The 27,814-nt window shown below is 38.1% G+C and overlaps 1 long non-coding RNA gene across 1 annotated transcript; it reads left to right on the forward strand.

The window, feature by feature from the left end:
* Positions 1-984: 984 nt before the first annotated feature.
* LOC130420310 (uncharacterized) lies at positions 985-27,684 on the forward strand. Its single transcript, XR_008906624.1, has 4 exons — positions 985-1,123; positions 3,290-3,399; positions 12,261-12,370; positions 27,405-27,684. It is a non-coding gene; the product is annotated as an uncharacterized LOC130420310 (long non-coding RNA).
* Positions 27,685-27,814: the final 130 nt, after the last annotated feature.

Genomic DNA, 27,814 nt, shown 5'->3' on the forward strand with positions numbered 1-27,814 from the left:
ATATCGACACTACTGGTCATTCATCCTGTTTTATACATGCATCGTTCAAAAAACGGCAAGTAATATGACAGAATATCCCGCGTCCATTCTGACGTTTCTTTAGTTGAGCTTTACACTCTGTCACTAAACCCTGGTGTGATTTGCTATCTCCCTGCCAAGTGTGAGGTCATTGTTGGCAGACGGCTTATCTCTGGCAGACTTTGGCATTAAGAATAATAAGTAGCTGAAATCTTCCACCACAGGCTGTTTCTTTTCAAGAGTCTACAATTGCGTGCACAAAGTAAATACGTTTATGATAAAAGCACTACATCTATGTGGCCTCCATTGCATTTCTTGTTACATTGTTTCAAATGCTAATTATGACATCATAATAATAAATATAATATGTTGCAGACGATACGTAAGGTTTTTTCGGTCACAAATAAATGTCACAATGTTTGCTACAGTATTTGTATTTTTAATATACGTTATATGTAATACCGGCGAGTTTTTCCCAGATGTTTATTACTGATGCATTTGCATACGTGTTCAGTTAGTTTTAGGTAATGTTGTATATTTTCTTTTTTCATTATCCGCGTGCGTCACTGAAAGTTGTAAATTTTTTTAAACAAACATGACTTTACTGCCATCTAGTGATTCCAATAAAAAAAATGTAATCCCAATGTCGAAATGAAGTACACACATTGTGCGTCTTAGTTGTTTAATAGTCACCTAAAAAGTGTTAGATGAAATGTTCACGCTTCATGCAAATATCTCATGCTAATGTCCAATAAGACGGCGTTAAGAAATTACATCTCTTTCTTTTAAATGTATAGTCATCAGTAGACAAATGTAGACAAGACTCGTCCTATTCTACCTCTGATTGGGTAATACTAGCTGCCATCATTGGTTTGATTGGTTTGTTTAACTCTATCAGGTTCAGGGCCAATCAGAGTTAGAAGAAGGCGGGTCTGTTGGCACATAGAGTCGACTCAAAACAATGGCGGAGACATAAACATACACACACACACCGTGTCTAGCTCTGAGAGTTTCGGAGCTGAAACATAAGCGGATGTAAAACGTATCTATGAAAATGGGAGGAATCAAATACTTGACTGGAAAGTGTCAACACCACAATTAGTTGGTGAGTGTTCTCTGTCATGCACGGTGGTCTGTCAGATGTGCTATGCAGAAATCAGAGTGTCTGAGTTATCCACACCCCAAGCATCTCCCGAGGCAGATCATGTAATGACAGTTAATCACCTCAATGATTTTCTGATTGATAACATTACATTTTATATGCTGCCTATTTGTTAAGAAGTGACAATAGGTTTACATTCATTTAGAGCTAAACAATAATTGTAGAATATACAAATGTTTACGAGTTATAGTATTAATTTTTTATGAAGGTTGAGGTGTACATTACAGTAAGACATTTATAAGCATTAAAGGGATTCTTCAGCCAAGAAACAAAATATCCCCAAGTTTTACTAAGCCATAAAGGCATCCTAAATATGACTTTCTTCTAGAAGAATGAGGCAGTCGGAGTTATAATAGCACATATCTTTTTTCTTCCAAGTGGTAGAATGGGGGGCATGTTTTTGAATCTTCAAAAAGTGCATCCATCGTTCAAAGAACTGCTGGACACGACTCTTAATAAAAAGGTCTTCTGAAGCGAATCGATGTGTTTGTTTAAGAGAAATATCCAGGTTGACAACGCTATAAACGATAATGTCTACCTTCCATTATCCCTTAGGCTGTGTGTGATAAAATTTTGTTTTTTGGCTGAAGTATCCCTTTAAGAGAGAGTCCCCAAAATATAGTGCTTATATGTGAAGAACTTAATCAACTTTGTGTGTTGCATAATCTAGAAATTTTCAATACTAAAGATTAACCAATAAACTATGTACAGTTGAGGTCAAAAGTTTACACCCCCCTTGCAGAATCTGGAAAAATGTAGAAAATTCTGGAATAAATTAGAGGAATTTTGAAAATTACGTTTTATTTTTAAGTTTTAGATTCTGCATGGGGGAGTAAACTTTTAACCTCAACTGTAAAAAAGTGAATAAAAACACAAATAGATGTACTCTTACCAGTAACCAAAATGGTTAATGTAAATGCATGGACGGAACTGAAATTGGTATCAAATTTTATTTAAATTTACTGAAAATATACTTTTACACGAAGCAAATTTCTTAATATTAATTATAAAATGTGTTTTAATGTCACTTTTGATAAGGATTGTATGATTTTTTAAAACTCTATCAGTCTTTTAATAAGGTATGTTTAATGTGTACCTGAAGTATACTTGCAATACTTTCTCTTTAGCACAATCAAATATACTTCAGTATTATCTTAAATTGGACCTCAGCACTACTTCTGCACAATTAAAGTGCATTAAGTACAAAGTTAGTCCAATTTAGCACAGTTTAAGTATACCAATTTATTAGGGATGCACAAGCAATTGTCGACCATATCAGTATCGGCCGATAAATGGTCATTCCTTAAGTTATCGGCATCTGCTGTTATTTAAATTTAGGCCGATATATTATAAATTATATATAATTTTCTCTGGCATAACCACTTCAGGTGTCAACCACTCCTCACAGTTAAAATCCTGTACAGCACTGTCTTTCTGTCATGATCATTCACTTACTGTTAGTAGCAAAACATTGTTGAAGTAGTATGTAGATATTTATGAATGTGTAAATTATGGTAACAAATGCATATTGTTTGAAGCCGACTGCTGTCTAAATGCTTTCTGTCTTGAGATCTGTTAGACTTGTGGCTAAAGTAAACACCTTTCTGGGTTGATTTGTGATTTTCAGAGGAAAACATTATGTTCAGTCTCAGAAAATGTTATATTAATATTTAGGTACTGTATATCGGCCAAAATATGTTATCAGTTTCCAATGTTAAAAAACGATCGGTTATCGTTCTCGGCCAAAATATACATATTGGTGCATCCATGCAAATTAGTATACCAAAAATACAATCGCATGGTGTCTTTATTAAGTATGTAAAAGCATGAAATAAATGTATTTGAGGCAGGTGTCCCTTATTTTAGAAGATGGCAACTCTACTTGTATCCCTGAACATCCTGGAAAAGTCTATTTTTCCCTTAGACTTATTCAACTGTTAAGACTAATACAACTGTCACGGTGGCAGAAAGGATCCATACGGCCAAACACCCAACTTGATTTTTTCTTATAACTATTCGTCTTATAGTTATAAAGAAAAAGTGTGGCTCAGAAATGTGAGAAGTGGCAATGAACTTGTTTGAATTTTCTGACTTTTTTTTGTGTTACAGGAGACCTGAACTGGAGGAGGAGCAGCAGCCTGTTTGAAGCAAAGGAGGTGTTGCAGCACCAAGAGGAGGAGCCTGACACCCGGGAGGCGGAGCCTGACACCAGGGAGCCGGTAAGTTGAGTCGCTAGTCGTGTGTTCGACTTCATGCGGCGTCGCAAGAACCGAAAGGCAGATGACATTACATTACTGTTGTGGTACTGATGTGTCATTTGCTGATCGGTTCGAGCGGCACCGCATGAAGACTTCAGGGGGGTAGGTAGGTTAAAAAAAATTTTTGGGTCAAATTTTTTTTTTTAGGGTCAAATTTAGAGATCTGCAGCATAACCCCCTGTTTACACGTTCGTGAATCTCGGGGAGATTCACTCTCTGGCGTCACCCCCCTTCCAGGTACCTTTAAGGCCTTTTTCCGTACTTCACACATGGTTCACCACCCCTGCGTGTTACGGCTTCCGCGTTTGATGTGCTGGTTGGCCACCTGGCCGAGAACCCTGAACCTTCTGGTTGAGGGACAGTGGTCAGACCGTCTGAGCCACTGTGACCTGCACGCTTGTGACAGTTCTCCTATTGTCTTAGTCTTTTGTTTTACATTTTTAGATAAATAGGGAAAATGCACAAGCATGCTTTCTCTCAACAACCTGGTCTTGAACCCTTTACCACCTGGTGTTTGGGGTCAAACTACCAACGTTCTATTCCTAAGCCACTGCGGCAGTGGAATGTTGCTGAAATTTTTGGGTAACAATCCCTTGTTTCATATTCCTAAAGAACCTTAAATGTAATGGGGTTTGAACCAGAACTTTCATGTTCACTGCACGAGAGTTCTACCACCAAGCCACTGTGGCAGTGGTTTTGCTGTGTTATTTTTGGTAACAATCCCTGTTTAAATTGCAAAATAAAAAAAAAGGGTTTAGAGTTCAAACTACCAAAGTTCTACCCCTAAGCCACTGCGGCAGTAGCATGTCGCTGAAATTTCTAGGTAACTATCCTTTGTTTCACATTCCTAAAGAACCTTAAATGTCCCGAGGTTTGAACCAGAACTTTCATGTTCACTGCACGAGAGTTCTACCACCAAGCCACTGTGGCAGTGGTTTTGTCGTGTTATTTTTGGTAACAATCCCTGTTTAAATTGCAAAATAAAAAAAAGGGTTTAGAGTTCATACTACCAAAGTTCTACCCCTAAGCCACTGCGGCGGTGGCATGTGTCTGAAATTTTTGGGTAACCATCCTTTGTTTCACATTCCTAAAGAACCTTAAATGTGACGGGTTTTGAACCAGAACTTTCATGTTCACTGCACGAGAGTTCTACCACCAAGCCACTGTGGCAGTGGTTTTGTCGTGTTATTTTTGGTAACAATCCCTGTTTAAATTGCAAAATAAAAAAAAGGGTTTAGAGTTCATACTACCAAAGTTCTACCCCTAAGCCACTGCGGCGGTGGCATGTGTCTGAAATTTTTGGGTAACCATCCTTTGTTTCACATTCCTAAAGAACCTTAAATGTGACGGGTTTTGAACCAGAACTTTCATGTTCACTGCACGAGAGTTCTACCACCAAGCCACTGTGGCAGTGGTTTGGCTGTGATATTTTGGGTAACAATCCCTGTTTAAATTGCAAAACAAAAAAAAATGTGTTTAGATTTCAAACTACGAGAGTTCTACCCCTAAGCCGCTGCGGCAGTGGAATGTTGCTGAAATTTTTGGGAAGGAATCCTTTGTTTCACATTCCTAAAGAACGTTAAATGTGACGGGGTTTGAACCAGAACTTTCATGTTCACTGCACGAGAGTTCTACCACCAAGCCACTGTGGCAGTGGTTTGGCTGTGATATTTTGGGTAACAATCCCTGTTTAAATTGCAAAACAAAAAAAAATGTGTTTAGATTTCAAACTACCCAAGTTCTACCCCTAAGCCACTGCGGCAGTGGCATGTGTCTGAAATTTTTGGGTAACTATCCCTTGTTTCATATTCCTAAAGAACCTTAAATGTCACAGGGTTTGAACCAGAACTTTAACGTTCACTGCATGAGAGTTCTACCACCAAGCCACTGTGGCAGTGGTGTTGCTTTGTTATTTTGTTAAACAATCCCTTTATACTATTGCTAATAAATGATTAATGTTTAGAGTTCAAACAACCAAAGTTCTACCACTAAGCCACTGCGGCAGTGGCATGTCGCTGAAATTTTTGGGTAACAATCCCTTGTTTCATATTCCTAAAGAACCTTAAATGTGACGGGGTTTGAACCAGAACTTTCAAGTTCACTGCACAAGAGTTCTACCACTAAGCCACTGTGGCAGTGGTTTGGCTTTGTTATTTTGGGTAACAATCCCTGTCTAAAGTGCAAAACTAAAAAATGTGTTAAGGGTTCAAACTACCAAAGATCTACCACTAAGCGACTGCGGCAGTTGCATGTTTGGGTAACAACCAGAACTTTCATGTTCACTGCACGAGAGTTCTACCACTAAACCACTGCGACAGTGGCATGTGGCATTTTTGGGGAACAATCCCTTGTTTAATATCCCTCAAGAACCCTTAATGTCACAGGGTTCGAATCAGAACTTTCATGTTCACTGCACGATAGTTCTAACCACTAAGCCACTGTTGACAGTGGTTTAGACTTGTTATTTTTAGAAAGAATAACTGTTTAATATTGCTAAAAAACTTTAATGTTTAGGGTTGAAACTACGAAGGTTACCAAAGGTAACAAGGTACCAAATTCCACAGGTCTAACTGCAAGACTAAACATTTTAGCAACGGGGGAATTGTTACATCATTGCAGACTAACACCTGTAGATAGGCTTGGGCTTCCAGCACACAGATTTTTTAAGTTTGGTCTTATTTTATATTCTTGCAAAGCACACAGAATAAATCAAGATTGTAGAACCATTGCCCTTTCTGTGGCCTGTTTTTTTATTTTGATTAGGTGATTTGCTGTATTTATGATATGTTAATATGTTTTGTGTATAGACTCCTAGATGACTCAAGACAGAGCCACTGTGATTGTATTTTGGATGTAAAAAACAGTGAACATCTGGATCCATCTACAAGAGCAGCCTATGGCTGTTTGATTTTCTTTTAAAATAAACCCTGTGTTTGGTGACGCTGTCATTTCCTTGTGCCCAAAATTAAAAACCAGGACGTGATGGAGCTTGTGGAAAGTATTTATAAATCTAATCTATCTGTCTATAGGAACTAGTTTAAAGATGTATTCCGATAACCTGTGTGTGCGCACGCATGTAAGGATGATGTGTACCTAAGGCAGGGTGATGTACGGTTCATTTCTTGTGCACTCTTGTTTCCATGGAGCTTGCATCCTTTTCTGCATACAGTAGCTTGTGTAACACTATTCAGTTATGTTGCAGTTCCCAGAAACCAGAAAGCCAGCAATGGAAAAATTGTGAGGAATGAACATCTAAAGAAAGGTGCACGATTCACCACGTGAAGAGAAGCGTCAGCGTTATTTCCTAAGTGTTACTCATCAGGTTTCCATTGACATTATAAAAAAATTATACCTCCGCCACTGCTGAATCTGACCCTGCAGTGAATTAGTAAGTCATTTGGTTATTTTCTGAGACTGCCTTGTTTGCTTTAGCTATTCTGCCCCGTGACTCTCCAATTACATGATAGCTGCTATTATAACATTGGATGGGCTGAAAATGTATATTTTGTAAAATTGCTTTATACGCAGTTCCTTCATGCAAATGTGTTTTATTAGGCATATTACTATGAAGTAATATATTAAGGTAGCTAACAATGAATTCTATATTTTATAGATTGTAAATTGCATTAATTGACAACCCCAACTACCAATTATTTAACAATGAAATAAAACAAGCTTGGGAATCATTTCAAGCTGTAGTTTTCTGACCGATAGTGTACAGTATGTGTCTGTCCAGTTTGTTCTGATGTTAGAGACTTATAGGAATACTACTGCAATTTTATTTAATATATTTGGTAGCTTGTGTCCCCTCTGTCTGTATAATGTGCAAACAGATAATGTAATGTAAACGGTACATAAAAGGAGAAAATTAAAACTTGACTAACAAAAACATTTACTAATATTTAAGGCGGGATGTCAGATTTCTCATAGCAGTTGTCAAAGTTCATAAACATTTCCACTAGGTCTTGTTGCTACGCATCTGCGGTCCATTATTAGCGAATAACTAACAAAATTCCATTTTATATTATTTACACTGCGTTTTTGAATGTTATCCCAAATAGTTAAATACTTAAAACAGTGTGATAAAAAATACATTTGGGAATAAAATTCTTAGCCAACAATGAAAGATTCAATTTTTTTTACCTTTTCCACAGTTTGCATATAATTGTATTTAAACCACATGTTAAATTCAAACAGCATTATTGCTCTTTGTCCAACAATGAAAAAAATATGCTCTGAAAGAAATCATACTCCGTTTCCTGGAAATGAGTTCTACCGAAACGACTCTAGAAGAAAGAATGGACATTTATTCAACGACTTATTAGTGACAAGGTGTGTATATGGTAAAATAGTTTTGGCAAAGGCCTGTCAAAAGCTCGCATCGAGAGGGTCAATTATTCCTTCACTTCCTGCCTGAAGATGAAGGCAGGGGCACAACCAACCCTGAGAATAGTTGTGGATTTGCCCCTGGAGCGGGCCAACCCGCAAACAACTGAAGAAATTTCTACCAACAGGTTTAAATTTGAGGTTCCTGAACAACGAGATTAAGAACAAAGTTGTTAGTAAGACATTTGTAAAATACACAGAGCCGTGAGTGAAGCTTGTAATACATTCATACTCTAGTAGTGAACCTTCATTGTGTGGAAGTGGGTGGTATGGTTTCTAGTAGAGGTCTAATATGAACCTCCCGTGAGGATTATAACTATTGAAGGCCACAACAGAGACGAGGCCACAACATAGAGACGAGGCCTTGAGAGGCCACAACAGAGACGAGGCCTCGAGAGGCCGCAACATAACTTTTGCATGCTGCGCAAACATTAATTCTCTGGCCAAGAGGCAACCACAGAAGACTGACCACAAGCTCAACAATGTAATGTAAAAATAGGAGACTTAAGTAAAAGTGTTTCCCCGTGTCTTGCAACAAATCTTTAATCATAATTAAACACTACAGGTAAATGGCAGGGAAGCATGACCGATTTTTCCTCCAATGAACAACATAGATTTGGAATTAATCATCATGCTATGACATTTTTGGAAAAGAGGTTTCACACTGTGATCAAGTGTCGCCACGCTGACCATTAGCTAAATGGCCGCCAAGAATGTAAATGAATGAAAGGAAGTATAACATCACCTGTTTCCAATATTATTAGCTGGTAAAAAAAACAAGCGAGAGTTATAAAACGGTTTACATTTCCCTGCGCTCCTCAGCGGTTCCGATGTAAACATGCGCTATGCGCAAGACCACTTGTGATCGTGTCCTATGCACGCTTCAAAACAAATCGAAATAAGTGTTAGCTTTAACGAACACGCTGCATATGAAGTTGGTTCATGTTAAAGATCTTCGAAACCTTTTACATATAGGCAGCATCTTCCATATAAACTCAGAGATGCGCTTTGACAGATTTTCAACACTGGTGTTGAATGAAACGTCTGCCATGCACTAGAAATCACTGAATCCCGAAAAAAATCTGGTTTAAAAAGCGGCAATATGAGCCGGATCGCAGCCGAATTAACCGAGCGTGATTTAGCAAATAGCCGTGTAGTCACAGCCATCACCTGTAACATCCTTAAATCACAACTGAACAGAGCGCGTGAATGTCGTCTGCTTCAACTGAGAACACAAACAGACTAAAGGTTAAGTGACGATCTTATATACTCCAAATGTTAGATGATGATTGGTTGGGTAATGATTGGTTAGGTCATACGTAGAAAGTGACGTATCATTGAGTCTTCCCGGCAGAACTTGCGCCGAAGCTTGATTATACAGAATATACACAAAATATAAACTCACATAGAATTGTTTTATGAATTTCATTGATTTTGGGGATAATAAATTCTAAAATATCTAAATTCTTTCTTACAGACTTGACATGGCTGAGAGTTTGTCTAACACAAGTTAAAAAACAGTTGCCTCTTTAAAACTTAGTTGAACCAAGAAAAATGTGAAAATAAACGCGAATGCGATCTATTCCATTGCTGACGTTTCCCATCGAATCGCGATTGGATTGAGAAGTGTCCGTATCTCCTGCGCTGTTCTCCCTCCTCGCCTTGTTGCAGTCGTCTTCTTCTTTTCTGGCGAATAAAGGCGCATTTCGAACAAGCTTAAACTGGCACTACAGTTTATTGTCATCGATGTGATCGAGCACGTCAGCAACTGAAGATCAAATGGTCTATTGGTGGAAGCGCTAACGTTAACCAATGCTAAAGAATAAACGTAACACTGTGGATACATTGATTTGGTTTTATTTTACAGATTTTCATGTAAATAATATAACGTAATTTTATTTATATATATAAATATGTACCTAGGTATTTCTGTACTTCTGTTTATGTACAATATATGCATTATGTGTTTGTGCAGTCCATATCTTTGTTCTCAGTGTGTGTTTTTATGTCCGTAGCTAAATTTTCGTTGTATTTAACTGTAAAATGAAAATAAAGACATTCTATTATCAAAATGTGATCCATAAATGTAAGCTTATATATAATAACTGATACAGAGAAATTCCATTCCATTTTCTACCGCTTATCCGAACTACCTCGGGTCACGGGGAGCCATACTGAGAAATTGTCAGATAAGATGCAAATACAAAAACTATTAAACACGTCAAACAAATGCTGGAGATTTAAATAAGGTTTTATATTTGAATATTGTAAAGGAATGAAAATGAATGTAAAATAATTAAAATTAATGGTCTATATGAAATTAACACAATCCACAGTAAAATGCTACTATATTAAAATATGTCCCTGTTCTTCAATGTCTCCTCTGTCATCTGATTCTGGCTGGGAGCTGAGAAAACACATACAGCACTTAGGCCTATTAAGGAATTGAAAATAAAACTCGTTACATAACAATGAGAGGTAAATGCGAACATTAACATGATAAAAAACATCAAAGTTATAATTCTTTCATTAAATTAACGTGATATAAAAACCGATTCAGTATTTAACAAATATTTATACCTTTTAAAAGCCAAGCGATGTCTGTTTTTTACAGCAATCCTGTATTTCAGAGCCACACGACAGATATAACCAAATGTGTCTTACCGGGAAATATGTTATTCATATCTGTTCAGATTCATAGAAATGTGTTATTTAAAGGTAAATGTATTTAAGTGATGAAAATCGTTGATAAACTCAGTGTCCAGTTATCCAGCTTTAACGTTACGTGCTAAATGCTAATAGCAATAGCATGCAAGCTGTACAAGTTTATTTAAACGGATAGTTTAAAGTACTTCTCAATTTTACTCGACATGAGGGCTGCTGACAGTCTCAAAATGCAGACGAACATCGTTAATCCGGCGAATTTTATGTGAGCAGCGAGTACAAATCTTAATCTTCTATTCTGTCGCGTTCACAGCTCTAGGTAGAGATGAATGACTTCCGGTCGGTCTGTCGCTTGCAGCGGATGTTTTCTCGCACCCTGAACGTAAACACGGAAGTGACATTGAATGGAGTTTTGTTGTCTGACACGAGCACAGTAGTACTAGGAATCTTGCAATGAAAGCTCACTGTAGGTGCGTATTTAAGCATTTATGGTTAATTATAATGGTGAAAAACTTGAGTGACTCAATGCTGTAAATGTGTCTGTCCAGTAGGTTACTAGATGTTTTGATATATGTATAAACATTGCAATTTCTTTTGGTGCCATATACATCCCTTTCCCCACTTTATATTTTATAAATTGTAATCTTGGAAATATAAGGTTCTATCATCATTCTGAGCAGTTTTGAGATACGGAGCCTCATGTTTTTACATTGCATGTAGCAAAAATAATATGGGGAACAAGTAAAGAGCCTCCGAGTGCCAAATGTCTTATCAAATTGGTGTTTACATCGGGCTCATATGTTTAGGTTCAGATTCTTGCAGTCTAATTGCAATGAATAGGTCCTCTTTCCCATTAAAGTTAAAACATATTTTAATATAAACATCAGAGCCAGATACAACATAATTTAGAGGATTTCAGAATGTCAGATGGCACTGAGAGTCTTTTGCTTCTGAACTCTGAGTCTCTTTCAAACTTTCATAATGTAAATAGGTTGTCACAGAAAAAGTGTGAATAACTCACTTTTGAAAAAAAAATCTGCAGAAAAATACTATTATGTGTAATAGAATTGTTGTGATAATTAATGTCATTTTTTAAATCCTACAAATATAATTAAAGTTGAAACATTTTTATTTAACATTTATAAGTGGTTATATTCAGTTGGTTGAACTTTGTTGAAACGTTGTTGCGTAGTGAAACTGGATGTTCTTCTGGACCATTGATAAACCAGCGTTGGTTAAGTCATTTGAAGTGGTCTATAGCAAACAGAGCAACTTGGCAAGCTGTAATTTTATTTGCTACGTATTGTCAGATATATTTGTGAAATTACAATGTGTAATTAGGATCTGTACAACTGTCAAGACTAATACAACCGTCACTGTGGCAGGAAAACCCTGTCACGAAAATAAAAATAAATCAAATTAATGCAATTTATGTCTATCGTCCCACTAAGGTCAAAATATACTGAAATACCTATTTATATGGAAAATTCACATCCCTGAATAATTACATTTCATATGACTATTAGGATCTATGTTGTCTAGCGATCTATTGACACATAAAACACAAATTTTCGCCACCTGCCAAAATAGTTACTGAACAAATCCATGTAGTGCCGTCGCAAGGGCGGTGCGACAGCTGCAGCTTTCATTGGGTGTCTGTATAGAAAGTGCTCTTTATCATTTCTTATAGGTTTAAAGAAAAAGTGTGGCTCAGAAATGTGAGAAGTGGCAATGAACTTGTTTGAATTTTCTGACTTTTTTTTGTGTTACAGGAGACCTGAACTGGAGGAGGAGCAGCAGCCTGTTTGAAGCAAAGGAGGTGTTGCAGCACCAAGAGGAGGAGCCTGACACCCGGGAGGCGGAGCCTGACACCAGGGAGCCGGTAAGTTGAGTCGCTAGTCGTGTGTTCGACTTCATGCGGCGTCGCAAGAACCGAAAGGCAGATGACATTACATTACTGTTGTGGTACTGATGTGTCATTTGCTGATCGGTTCGAGCGGCACCGCATGAAGACTTCAGGGGGGTAGGTAGGTTAAAAAAAATTTTTTGGGTCAAATTTTTTTTTTTTAGGGTAAAATTTAGAGATCTGCAGCATAACCCCCTGTTTACACGTTCTTGAATCTCGGGGAGATTCACTCTCTGGCGTCACCCCCCTTCCAGGTACCTTTAAGGCCTTTTTCCGTACTTCACACATGGTTCACCACCCCTGCGTGTTACGGCTTCCGCGTTTGATGTGCAGATTAGCCATCTGGCCGAGAACCCTGAACCTTCTGGTTGAGGGACAGTGCTCAGACCGTCTGAGCCACTGTGACCTGCACGCTTGTGACAGTTCTCCTATTGTCTTAGTCTTTTGTTTTACATTTTAGATAAATAGGGAAAATGCACAAGCATGCTTTCTCTCAACAATCTGGTCTTGAACCCTTTACCACCTGGTGTTTGGGGTTCAAACTACCAACGTTCTATACCTAAGCCACTGCGGCAGTGGAATGTTGCTGAAATTTTTGGGTAACAATCCTTTGTTTCACATTCCTAAAGAACCTTAAATGTCACGAGGTTTGAACCAGAACTTTCATCTACACTGCACGAGAGTTCTACCACTAGGCCACTGTGGCAGTGGTTAAGCGATGATATTTTTGGTAACAATAACTGTTTAAAATTGCTAAAAACTAATTAATGTTTAGGGTTCAAACTACGAGAGTTCTACCCCTAAGCCACTGCGGCAGTGGAATGTTGCTGAAATTTTTGGGTAACAATCCTTTGTTTCACATTCCTAAAGAACCTTAAATGTCACGAGGTTAGAACCAGAACTTTCCTCTACACTGCACGAGAGTTCTACCACTAGGCCACTGTGGCAGTGGTTTAGCACTGAAATTTTTGGTAACAATAACTGTTTAATATTGCTAAAAAAGGATTAATGTTTAGGGTTCAAACTACGAGAGTTCTACCCCTAAGCCACTGCGGTAGTGGAATGTTGCTGAAATTTTTGGGTAACAATCCTTTGTTTCACATTCCTAAAGAACCTTAAATGTCACGAGGTTTGAACCAGAACTTTCATCTACACTGCACGAGAGTTCTACCACTAGGCCACTGTGGCAGTGGTTTAGCGATGATATTTTTGGTAACAATAACTGTTTAATATTGCTAAAAACTAATTAATGTTTAGGGTTCAAACTACGAGAGTTCTACCCCTAAGCCACTGCGGCAGAGGAATGTTCCTGAAATTTTTGGGTAACAATCCTTTGTTTTACATTCCTAAAGAACCTTAAATGTCACGAGGTTAGAACCAGAACTTTCCTCTACACTGCACGAGAGTTCTACCACTAGGCCACTGTGGCAGTGGTTTAGCAAATATATTTTTGGTAACAATAACTGTTTAATATTGCTAAAAAATAATTAATGTTTAGGGTTCAAACTACGAGAGTTCTACCCCTAAGCCACTGCGGCAGAGGAACGTTCCTGAAATTTTTGGGTAACAATCCTTTGTTTCACATTCCTAAAGAACCTTAAATGTCACGAGGTTAGAACCAGAACTTTCCTCTACACTGCACGAAAGGTCTACCACTAGGGCACTGTGGCAGTGGTTTAGCACTGAAATTTTTGGTAACAATAACTGTTTAATATTGCTAAAAAATTATTAATGTTTATGGTTACAACAAGCACAGTTCTTCCCCTAAGCCACTGCGGCAGAGGAATGTTGCTGAAATTTTTGGGTAACAATCCTTTGTTTTACATTCCTAAAGAACCTTAAATGTCACAAGGTTAGAACCAGAACTTTCCTCTACACTGCACGAGAGTTCTACCACTAGGCCACTGTGGCAGTGGTTTAGCGATGATATTTTTGGTAACAATAACTGTTTAATATTGCTAAAAACTAATTAATGTTTAGGGTTCAAACTACGAGAGTTCTACCCCTAAGCCACTGCGGTAGTGGAATGTTGCTGAAATTTTTGGGTAACAATCCTTTGTTTCACATTCCTAAAGAACCTTAAATGTCACGAGGTTTGAACCAGAACTTTCATCTACACTGCACGAGAGTTCTACCACTAGGCCACTGTGGCAGTGGTTTAGCGATGATATTTTTGGTAACAATAACTGTTTAATATTGCTAAAAACTAATTAATGTTTAGGGTTCAAACTACGAGAGTTCTACCCCTAAGCCACTGCGGCAGAGGAACGTTCCTGAAATTTTTGGGTAACAATCCTTTGTTTTACATTCCTAAAGAACCTTAAATGTCACGAGGTTAGAACCAGAACTTTCCTCTACACTGCACGAGAGTTCTACCACTAGGCCACGTGGCAGTGGTTAAGCGATGATATTTTTTGTAAAAATAACTGTTTAAAATTGCTAAAAACTAATTAATGTTTAGGGTTCAAACTACGAGAGTTCTACCCCTAAGCCACTGCGGCAGAGGAATGTTCCTGAAATTTTTGGGTAACAATCCTTTGTTTTACATTCCTAAATAACCTTAAATGTCACGAGGTTAGAACCAGAACTTTCCTCTACACTGCACGAGAGTTCTACCACTAGGCCACTGTGGCAGTGGTTTAGCACAGAAATTTTTGGTAACAATAACTGTTTAATATTGCTAAAAAATGAATAATGTTTAGGGTTCAAACTACGAGAGTTCTACCCCTAAGCCACTGCGGCAGTGGAATGTTGCTGAAATTTTTGGGTAACAATCCTTTGTTTCACATTCCTAAAGAACCTTAGATGTCACGAGGTTTGAACCAGAACTTTCATCTACACTGCACAAGAGTTCTACCACTAGGCCACTGTGGCAGTGGTTTAGCACTGAAATGTTTGGTAACAATAACTGTTTAATATTGCTAAAAAATAATTAATGTTTAGGGTTCAAACTACGAGAGTTCTACCCCTAAGCCACTGCGGCAGTGGAATGTTGCTGAAATTTTTGGGTAACAATCCTTTGTTTCACATTCCTAAAGAACCTTAAATGTCACGAGGTTAGAACCAGAACTTTCCTCTACACTGCACGAGAGTTCTACCACTAGGCCACTGTGGCAGTGGTTTAGCACTGAAATTTTTGGTAACAATAACTGTTTAATATTGCTAAAAAATGAATAATGTTTAGGGTTCAAACTACGAGAGTTCTACCCCTAAGCCACTGCGGTAGTGGAATGTTGCTGAAATTTTTGGGTAACAATCCTTTGTTTCACATTCCTAAAGAACCTTAAATGTCACGAGGTTAGAACCAGAACTTTCCTCTACACTGCACGAGAGTTCTACCACTAGGCCACTGTGGCAGTGGTTTAGCGATGATATTTTTGGTAACAATAACTGTTTAATATTGCTAAAAACTAATTAATGTTTAGGGTTCAAACTACGAGAGTTCTACCCCTAAGCCACTGCGGCAGAGGAATGTTCCTGAAATTTTTGGGTAACAATCCTTTGTTTTACATTCCTAAAGAACCTTAAATGTCACGAGGTTAGAACCAGAACTTTCCTCTACACTGCACGAGAGTTCTACCACTAGGCCACTGTGGCAGTGGTTTAGCAAATATATTTTTGGTAACAATAACTGTTTAATATTGCTAAAAAATGAATAATGTTTAGGGTTCAAACTACGAGAGTTCTACCCCTAAGCCACTGCGGCAGTGGAATGTTGCTGAAATATTTGGGTAACAATCCTTTGTTTCACATTCCTAAAGAACCTTAAATGTCACGAGGTTTGAACCAGAACTTTCATCTACACTGCACGAGAGTTGTACCACTAGGCCACTGTGGCAGTGGTTTAGCACTGAAATTTTTGGTAACAATAACTGTTTAATATTGCTAAAAAATGATTAATGTTTATGGTTACAACAAGCACAGTTCTACCCCTAAGCCACTGCGGCAGTGGAATGTTGCTGAAATTTTTGGGTAACAATCCTTTGTTTTACATTCCTAAAGAACCTTAAATGTCACAAGGTTAGAACCAGAACTTTCCTCTACACTGCACGAGAGTTCTACCACTAGGCCACTGTGGCAGTGGTTTAGCACTGAAATTTTTGGTAACATGAACCGTTTAATATTGCTAAAAAATGATTAATGTTTAGGGTTCAAACTACGAGAGTTCTACCCCTAAGCCACTGCGGTAGTGGAATGTTGCTGAAATTTTTGGGTAACAATCCTTTGTTTCACATTCCTAAAGAACCTTAAATGTCACGAGGTTAGAACCAGAACTTTCCTCTACACTGCACGAGAGTTCTACCACTAGGCCACTGTGGCAGTGGTTTAGCGATGATATTTTTGGTAACAATAACTGTTTAAAATTGCTAAAAACTAATTAATGTTTAGGGTTCAAACTACGAGAGTTCTACCCCTAAGCCACTGCGGCAGTGGAATGTTGCTGAAATTTTTGGGTAACAATCCTTTGTTTCACATTCCTAAAGAACCTTAAATGTCACGAGGTTAGAACCAGAACTTTCCTCTACACTGCACGAGAGTTCTACCACTAGGCCACTGTGGCAGTGGTTTAGCACTGAAATTTTTGGTAACAATAACTGTTTAATATTGCTAAAAAAGGATTAATGTTTAGGGTTCAAACTACGAGAGTTCTACCCCTAAGCCACTGCGGTAGTGGAATGTTGCTGAAATTTTTGGGTAACAATCCTTTGTTTCACATTCCTAAAGAACCTTAAATGTCACGAGGTTTGAACCAGAACTTTCATCTACACTGCACGAGAGTTCTACCACTAGGCCACTGTGGCAGTGGTTTAGCGATGATATTTTTGGTAACAATAACTGTTTAATATTGCTAAAAACTAATTAATGTTTAGGGTTCAAACTACGAGAGTTCTACCCCTAAGCCACTGCGGCAGAGGAATGTTCCTGAAATTTTTGGGTAACAATCCTTTGTTTTACATTCCTAAAGAACCTTAAATGTCACGAGGTTAGAACCAGAACTTTCCTCTACACTGCACGAGAGTTCTACCACTAGGCCACTGTGGCAGTGGTTTAGCAAATATATTTTTGGTAACAATAACTGTTTAATATTGCTAAAAAATAATTAATGTTTAGGGTTCAAACTACGAGAGTTCTACCCCTAAGCCACTGCGGCAGAGGAACGTTCCTGAAATTTTTGGGTAACAATCCTTTGTTTCACATTCCTAAAGAACCTTAAATGTCACGAGGTTAGAACCAGAACTTTCCTCTACACTGCACGAAAGGTCTACCACTAGGGCACTGTGGCAGTGGTTTAGCACTGAAATTTTTGGTAACAATAACTGTTTAATATTGCTAAAAAATTATTAATGTTTATGGTTACAACAAGCACAGTTCTTCCCCTAAGCCACTGCGGCAGAGGAATGTTGCTGAAATTTTTGGGTAACAATCCTTTGTTTTACATTCCTAAAGAACCTTAAATGTCACAAGGTTAGAACCAGAACTTTCCTCTACACTGCACGAGAGTTCTACCACTAGGCCACTGTGGCAGTGGTTTAGCGATGATATTTTTGGTAACAATAACTGTTTAATATTGCTAAAAACTAATTAATGTTTAGGGTTCAAACTACGAGAGTTCTACCCCTAAGCCACTGCGGTAGTGGAATGTTGCTGAAATTTTTGGGTAACAATCCTTTGTTTCACATTCCTAAAGAACCTTAAATGTCACGAGGTTTGAACCAGAACTTTCATCTACACTGCACGAGAGTTCTACCACTAGGCCACTGTGGCAGTGGTTTAGCGATGATATTTTTGGTAACAATAACTGTTTAATATTGCTAAAAACTAATTAATGTTTAGGGTTCAAACTACGAGAGTTCTACCCCTAAGCCACTGCGGCAGAGGAACGTTCCTGAAATTTTTGGGTAACAATCCTTTGTTTTACATTCCTAAAGAACCTTAAATGTCACGAGGTTAGAACCAGAACTTTCCTCTACACTGCACGAGAGTTCTACCACTAGGCCACGTGGCAGTGGTTAAGCGATGATATTTTTTGTAAAAATAACTGTTTAAAATTGCTAAAAACTAATTAATGTTTAGGGTTCAAACTACGAGAGTTCTACCCCTAAGCCACTGCGGCAGAGGAATGTTCCTGAAATTTTTGGGTAACAATCCTTTGTTTTACATTCCTAAATAACCTTAAATGTCACGAGGTTAGAACCAGAACTTTCCTCTACACTGCACGAGAGTTCTACCACTAGGCCACTGTGGCAGTGGTTTAGCACAGAAATTTTTGGTAACAATAACTGTTTAATATTGCTAAAAAATGAATAATGTTTAGGGTTCAAACTACGAGAGTTCTACCCCTAAGCCACTGCGGCAGTGGAATGTTGCTGAAATTTTTGGGTAACAATCCTTTGTTTCACATTCCTAAAGAACCTTAGATGTCACGAGGTTTGAACCAGAACTTTCATCTACACTGCACAAGAGTTCTACCACTAGGCCACTGTGGCAGTGGTTTAGCACTGAAATGTTTGGTAACAATAACTGTTTAATATTGCTAAAAAATAATTAATGTTTAGGGTTCAAACTACGAGAGTTCTACCCCTAAGCCACTGCGGCAGTGGAATGTTGCTGAAATTTTTGGGTAACAATCCTTTGTTTCACATTCCTAAAGAACCTTAAATGTCACGAGGTTAGAACCAGAACTTTCCTCTACACTGCACGAGAGTTCTACCACTAGGCCACTGTGGCAGTGGTTTAGCACTGAAATTTTTGGTAACAATAACTGTTTAATATTGCTAAAAAATGAATAATGTTTAGGGTTCAAACTACGAGAGTTCTACCCCTAAGCCACTGCGGTAGTGGAATGTTGCTGAAATTTTTGGGTAACAATCCTTTGTTTCACATTCCTAAAGAACCTTAAATGTCACGAGGTTAGAACCAGAACTTTCCTCTACACTGCACGAGAGTTCTACCACTAGGCCACTGTGGCAGTGGTTTAGCGATGATATTTTTGGTAACAATAACTGTTTAATATTGCTAAAAACTAATTAATGTTTAGGGTTCAAACTACGAGAGTTCTACCCCTAAGCCACTGCGGCAGAGGAATGTTCCTGAAATTTTTGGGTAACAATCCTTTGTTTTACATTCCTAAAGAACCTTAAATGTCACGAGGTTAGAACCAGAACTTTCCTCTACACTGCACGAGAGTTCTACCACTAGGCCACTGTGGCAGTGGTTTAGCAAATATATTTTTGGTAACAATAACTGTTTAATATTGCTAAAAAATGATTAATGTTTAGGGTTCAAACTACGAGAGTTCTACCCCTAAGCCACTGCGGCAGTGGAATGTTGCTGAAATTTTTGGGTAACAATCCTTTGTTTCACATTCCTAAAGAACCTTAAATGTCACGAGGTTTGAACCAGAACTTTCATCTACACTGCACGAGAGTTGTACCACTAGGCCACTGTGGCAGTGGTTTAGCACTGAAATTTTTGGTAACAATAACTGTTTAATATTGCTAAAAAATGATTAATGTTTATGGTTACAACAAGCACAGTTCTACCCCTAAGCCACTGCGGCAGTGGAATGTTGCTGAAATTTTTGGGTAACAATCCTTTGTTTTACATTCCTAAAGAACCTTAAATGTCACAAGGTTAGAACCAGAACTTTCCTCTACACTGCACGAGAGTTCTACCACTAGGCCACTGTGGCAGTGGTTTAGCACTGAAATTTTTGGTAACATGAACCGTTTAATATTGCTAAAAAATGATTAATGTTTAGGGTTCAAACTACGAGAGTTCTACCCCTAAGCCACTGCGGTAGTGGAATGTTGCTGAAATTTTTGGGTAACAATCCTTTGTTTCACATTCCTAAAGAACCTTAAATGTCACGAGGTTAGAACCAGAACTTTCCTCTACACTGCACGAGAGTTCTACCACTAGGCCACTGTGGCAGTGGTTTAGCGATGATATTTTTGGTAACAATAACTGTTTAATATTGCTAAAAACTAATTAATGTTTAGGGTTCAAACTACGAGAGTTCTACCCCTAAGCCACTGCGGCAGTGGAATGTTGCTGAAATTTTTGGGTAACAATCCTTTGTTTCACATTCCTAAAGAACCTTAGATGTCACGAGGTTTGAACCAGAACTTTCATCTACACTGCACAAGAGTTCTACCACTAGGCCACTGTGGCAGTGGTTTAGCACTGAAATGTTTGGTAACAATAACTGTTTAATATTGCTAAAAAATAATTAATGTTTAGGGTTCAAACTACGAGAGTTCTACCCCTAAGCCACTGCGGCAGTGGAATGTTGCTGAAATTTTTGGGTAACAATCCTTTGTTTCACATTCCTAAAGAACCTTAAATGTCACGAGGTTAGAACCAGAACTTTCCTCTACACTGCACGAGAGTTCTACCACTAGGCCACTGTGGCAGTGGTTTAGCACTGAAATTTTTGGTAACAATAACTGTTTAATATTGCTAAAAAATGAATAATGTTTAGGGTTCAAACTACGAGAGTTCTACCCCTAAGCCACTGCGGTAGTGGAATGTTGCTGAAATTTTTGGGTAACAATCCTTTGTTTCACATTCCTAAAGAACCTTAAATGTCACGAGGTTAGAACCAGAACTTTCCTCTACACTGCACGAGAGTTCTACCACTAGGCCACTGTGGCAGTGGTTTAGCGATGATATTTTTGGTAACAATAACTGTTTAATATTGCTAAAAACTAATTAATGTTTAGGGTTCAAACTACGAGAGTTCTACCCCTAAGCCACTGCGGCAGAGGAATGTTCCTGAAATTTTTGGGTAACAATCCTTTGTTTTACATTCCTAAAGAACCTTAAATGTCACGAGGTTAGAACCAGAACTTTCCTCTACACTGCACGAGAGTTCTACCACTAGGCCACTGTGGCAGTGGTTTAGCAAATATATTTTTGGTAACAATAACTGTTTAATATTGCTAAAAAATGAATAATGTTTAGGGTTCAAACTACGAGAGTTCTACCCCTAAGCCACTGCGGCAGTGGAATGTTGCTGAAATTTTTGGGTAACAATCCTTTGTTTCACATTCCTAAAGAACCTTAAATGTCACGAGGTTTGAACCAGAACTTTCATCTACACTGCACGAGAGTTGTACCACTAGGCCACTGTGGCAGTGGTTTAGCACTGAAATTTTTGGTAACAATAACTGTTTAATATTGCTAAAAAATGATTAATGTTTATGGTTACAACAAGCACAGTTCTACCCCTAAGCCACTGCGGCAGTGGAATGTTGCTGAAATTTTTGGGTAACAATCCTTTGTTTTACATTCCTAAAGAACCTTAAATGTCACAAGGTTAGAACCAGAACTTTCCTCTACACTGCACGAGAGTTCTACCACTAGGCCACTGTGGCAGTGGTTTAGCACTGAAATTTTTGGTAACATGAACCGTTTAATATTGCTAAAAAATGATTAATGTTTAGGGTTCAAACTACGAGAGTTCTACCCCTAAGCCACTGCGGTAGTGGAATGTTGCTGAAATTTTTGGGTAACAATCCTTTGTTTCACATTCCTAAAGAACCTTAAATGTCACGAGGTTAGAACCAGAACTTTCCTCTACACTGCACGAGAGTTCTACCACTAGGCCACTGTGGCAGTGGTTTAGCGATGATATTTTTGGTAACAATAACTGTTTAATATTGCTAAAAACTAATTAATGTTTAGGGTTCAAACTACGAGAGTTCTACCCCTAAGCCACTGCGGCAGAGGAATGTTCCTGAAATTTTTGGGTAACAATCCTTTGTTTTACATTCCTAAAGAACCTTAAATGTCACGAGGTTAGAACCAGAACTTTCCTCTACACTGCACGAGAGTTCTACCACTAGGCCACTGTGGCAGTGGTTTAGCAAATATATTTTTGGTAACAATAACTGTTTAATATTGCTAAAAAATAATTAATGTTTAGGGTTCAAACTACGAGAGTTCTACCCCTAAGCCACTGCGGCAGAGGAATGTTGCTGAAATTTTTGGGTAACAATCCTTTGTTTCACATTCCTAAAGAACCTTAAATGTCACGAGGTTAGAACCTGAACTTTCCTCTACACTGCACGAGAGTTCTACCACTAGGGCACTGTGGCAGTGGTTTAGCACTGAAATTTTTGGTAACAATAACTGTTTAATATTGCTAAAAAATTATTAATGTTTATGGTTACAACAAGCACAGTTCTTCCCCTAAGCCACTGCGGCAGAGGAATGTTGCTGAAATTTTTGGGTAACAATCCTTTGTTTCACATTCCTAAAGAACCTTAAATGTCACGAGGTTAGAACCAGAACTTTCCTCTACACTGCACGAGAGTTCTACCACTAGGCCACTGTGGCAGTGGTTTAGCACTGAAATTTTTGGTAACAATAACTGTTTAATATTGCTAAAAAATGATTAATGTTTATGGTTACAACAAGCACAGTTCTACCCCTAAGCCACTGCGGCAGTGGAATGTTGCTGAAATTTTTGGGTAACAATCCTTTGTTTTACATTCCTAAAGAATCTTAAATGTCACAAGGTTAGAACCAGAACTTTCCTCTACACTGCACGAGAGTTCTACCACTAGGCCACTGTGGCAGTGGTTTAGCACTGAAATTTTTGGTAACATGAACCGTTTAATATTGCTAAAAAATGATTAATGTTTAGGGTTCAAACTACGAGAGTTCTACCCCTAAGCCACTGCGGTAGTGGAATGTTGCTGAAATTTTTGGGTAACAATCCTTTGTTTCACATTCCTAAAGAACCTTAAATGTCACGAGGTTAGAACCAGAACTTTCCTCTACACTGCACGAGAGTTCTACCACTAGGCCACTGTGGCAGTGGTTTAGCAAATATATTTTTGGTAACAATAACTGTTTAATATTGCTAAAAAATGAATAATGTTTAGGGTTCAAACTACGAGAGTTCTACCCCTAAGCCACTGCGGCAGTGGAATGTTGCTGAAATTTTTGGGTAACAATCCTTTGTTTCACATTCCTAAAGAACCTTAAATGTCTCGAGGTTTGAACCAGAACTTTCATCTACACTGCACGAGAGTTGTACCACTAGGCCACTGTGGCAGTGGTTTAGCACTGAAATTTTTGGTAACAATAACTGTTTAATATTGCTAAAAAATGATTAATGTTTATGGTTACAACAAGCACAGTTCTACCCCTAAGCCACTGCGGCAGTGGAATGTTGCTGAAATTTTTGGGTAACAATCCTTTGTTTTACATTCCTAAAGAACCTTAAATGTCACAAGGTTAGAACCAGAACTTTCCTCTACACTGCACGAGAGTTCTACCACTAGGCCACTGTGGCAGTGGTTTAGCACTGAAATTTTTGGTAACATGAACCGTTTAATATTGCTAAAAAATGATTAATGTTTAGGGTTCAAACTACGAGAGTTCTACCCCTAAGCCACTGCGGTAGTGGAATGTTGCTGAAATTTTTGGGTAACAATCCTTTGTTTCACATTCCTAAAGAACCTTAAATGTCACGAGGTTAGAACCAGAACTTTCCTCTACACTGCACGAGAGTTCTACCACTAGGCCACTGTGGCAGTGGTTTAGCGATGATATTTTTGGTAACAATAACTGTTTAATATTGCTAAAAACTAATTAATGTTTAGGGTTCAAACTACGAGAGTTCTATCCCTAAGCCACTGCGGCAGAGGAATGTTCCTGAAATTTTTGGGTAACAATCCTTTGTTTTACATTCCTAAAGAACCTTAAATGTCACGAGGTTAGAACCAGAACTTTCCTCTACACTGCACGAGAGTTCTACCACTAGGCCACTGTGGCAGTGGTTTAGCAAATATATTTTTGGTAACAATAACTGTTTAATATTGCTAAAAAATAATTAATGTTTAGGGTTCAAACTACGAGAGTTCTACCCCTAAGCCACTGCGGCAGAGGAATGTTGCTGAAATTTTTGGGTAACAATCCTTTGTTTCACATTCCTAAAGAACCTTAAATGTCACGAGGTTAGAACCAGAACTTTCCTCTACACTGCACGAGAGTTCTACCACTAGGGCACTGTGGCAGTGGTTTAGCACTGAAATTTTTGGTAACAATAACTGTTTAATATTGCTAAAAAATTATTAATGTTTATGGTTACAACAAGCACAGTTCTTCCCCTAAGCCACTGCGGCAGAGGAATGTTGCTGAAATTTTTGGGTAACAATCCTTTGTTTCACATTCCTAAAGAACCTTAAATGTCACGAGGATAGAACCAGAACTTTCCTCTACACTGCACGAGAGTTCTACCACTAGGCCACTGTGGCAGTGGTTTAGCACTGAAATTTTTGGTAACAATAACTGTTTAATATTGCTAAAAAATGATTAATGTTTATGGTTACAACAAGCACAGTTCTACCCCTAAGCCACTGCGGCAGTGGAATGTTGCTGAAATTTTTGGGTAACAATCCTTTGTTTTACATTCCTAAAGAATCTTAAATGTCACAAGGTTAGAACCAGAACTTTCCTCTACACTGCACGAGAGTTCTACCACTAGGCCACTGTGGCAGTGGTTTAGCACTGAAATTTTTGGTAACATGAACCGTTTAATATTGCTAAAAAATGATTAATGTTTAGGGTTCAAACTACGAGAGTTCTACCCCTAAGCCACTGCGGTAGTGGAATGTTGCTGAAATTTTTGGGTAACAATCCTTTGTTTCACATTCCTAAAGAACCTTAAATGTCACGAGGTTAGAACCAGAACTTTCCTCTACACTGCACGAGAGTTCTACCACTAGGCCACTGTGGCAGTGGTTTAGCGATGATATTTTTGGTAACAATAACTGTTTAATATTGCTAAAAACTAATTAATGTTTAGGGTTCAAACTACGAGAGTTCTACCCCTAAGCCACTGCGGCAGAGGAATGTTCCTGAAATTTTTGGGTAACAATCCTTTGTTTTACATTCCTAAAGAACCTTAAATGTCACGAGGTTAGAACCAGAACTTTCCTCTACACTGCACGAGAGTTCTACCACTAGGCCACTGTGGCAGTGGTTTAGCAAATATATTTTTGGTAACAATAACTGTTTAATATTGCTAAAAAATGAATAATGTTTAGGGTTCAAACTACGAGAGTTCTACCCCTAAGCCACTGCGGCAGTGGAATGTTGCTGAAATTTTTGGGTAACAATCCTTTGTTTCACATTCCTAAAGAACCTTAAATGTCACGAGGTTTGAACCAGAACTTTCATCTACACTGCACGAGAGTTGTACCACTAGGCCACTGTGGCAGTGGTTTAGCACTGAAATTTTTGGTAACAATAACTGTTTAATATTGCTAAAAAATGATTAATGTTTATGGTTACAACAAGCACAGTTCTACCCCTAAGCCACTGCGGCAGTGGAATGTTGCTGAAATTTTTGGGTAACAATCCTTTGTTTTACATTCCTAAAGAACCTTAAATGTCACAAGGTTAGAACCAGAACTTTCCTCTACACTGCACGAGAGTTCTACCACTAGGCCACTTTGGCAGTGGTTTAGCACTGAAATTTTTGGTAACATGAACCGTTTAATATTGCTAAAAAATGATTAATGTTTAGGGTTCAAACTACGAGAGTTCTACCCCTAAGCCACTGCGGTAGTGGAATGTTGCTGAAATTTTTGGGTAACAATCCTTTGTTTCACATTCCTAAAGAACCTTAAATGTCACGAGGTTAGAACCAGAACTTTCCTCTACACTGCACGAGAGTTCTACCACTAGGCCACTGTGGCAGTGGTTTAGCGATGATATTTTTGGTAACAATAACTGTTTAATATTGCTAAAAACTAATTAATGTTTAGGGTTCAAACTACGAGAGTTCTACCCCTAAGCCACTGCGGCAGAGGAATGTTCCTGAAATTTTTGGATAACAATCCTTTGTTTTACATTCCTAAAGAACCTTAAATGTCACGAGGTTAGAACCAGAACTTTCCTCTACACTGCACGAGAGTTCTACCACTAGGCCACTGTGGCAGTGGTTTAGCAAATATATTTTTGGTAACAATAACTGTTTAATATTGCTAAAAAATAATTAATGTTTAGGGTTCAAACTACGAGAGTTCTACCCCTAAGCCACTGCGGCAGAGGAATGTTGCTGAAATTTTTGGGTAACAATCCTTTGTTTCACATTCCTAAAGAACCTTAAATGTCACGAGGTTAGAACCAGAACTTTCACGTTCACTGCACGAGAATTCTACCACCAAGCCAATCTGGCAGAGTTTTTATATGTTATTTTTCTTAACAATCCCTGTTTAAATTGCAAAACAAAAAAATATGTTTTTATGGTTCAAACTATTAAAGTTCTACCCCTAAGCCACCGCGGCAGTGGTGTGGTGTTTTTTTTATTATTTAATTTTGCTTAAAAAAATTAATGCTATGGGGTTCCAACTAGAACTTTCATGTTTAATGCACAAGTGTTCTACCACTATGCCGCTCCCACTAAGCCTGTGGGGTTGAATTCTAGCTTTAAATTTGTTTATCCCATAATATTGGGATTAGATTAAAGTTTGCTTGTTAGTTTTTGGTAACAATCCCTTCTTTAATATTGTTAAAAAAATCTAAATGCTTTGAACATGAAACTTGCAGTTTGAACCCCAAAGCACGAAAGTTCTACCACTGCCTTAGTGACGCGTCAATGTTATTTTTTGTTTACAATCCCTTCCTTGTTTAATATTCCTAATGAATCTTAAATGTCACGGGGTTCAAAACAGAACTTTCAAGTACAACGCACAGGACTTCTACCACTAAACTACTGTGGGGTTGAATTATAGCCTTAAATTTGCAGTGCTTTGCTGAGTTTATTGCACAATGTTGGGATTAGATTAAAGTTTGCAGTTTCGTTTTTTTTTTTAATTTTGAACCAGGACTTTCAAGCATCCTGTGCACACAGTCAGTGTATATGTTTGTTCACCAACACCTTTATCACTGAGGCCTACACACAGATAACAGCTCCCCTGGGAGTAATAGGTTAAACACCACAATGTGAATTCAATGACCTTTTAATTTTACTTATGTTTTATTACAGATATCATCATTTCTTGGGGACTTTGGGAATTAACTACCAGCACTGTGCAAATAGTTGTCACGTACAAACGTGAATAGAATTTGAATCTGTTTTTTTGTGAGCCCTTTCATCACGGGTTTAATGAATCTTCTTTTTTGTAAGGGCAAGGTTATGTTATGTTATGTTATGAAAGAATCCGACTTAAATGGGAATCTTGCCACAAATTGTGGGTTTTGAACCCCTGAACCAATCAACTTGCAATGTTTTTTTTTCACCCAAGACTCAAAGCAAGACTTTAGGACAGACTGTTACAGTGTTTTCTATGCCAAACTGATAGAACTTGGAATATTGAACACCGTCTCGCATACATTCAGATCCTACTATCTATCAGTGGCAGGCTAACTGTAATATAATGAAAATATACAAATTAT

The sequence above is a fragment of the Triplophysa dalaica genome, chromosome 5, assembly GCF_015846415.1.
Source record: "Triplophysa dalaica isolate WHDGS20190420 chromosome 5, ASM1584641v1, whole genome shotgun sequence".
NCBI classification, from domain to species: domain Eukaryota; kingdom Metazoa; phylum Chordata; class Actinopteri; order Cypriniformes; family Nemacheilidae; genus Triplophysa; species Triplophysa dalaica.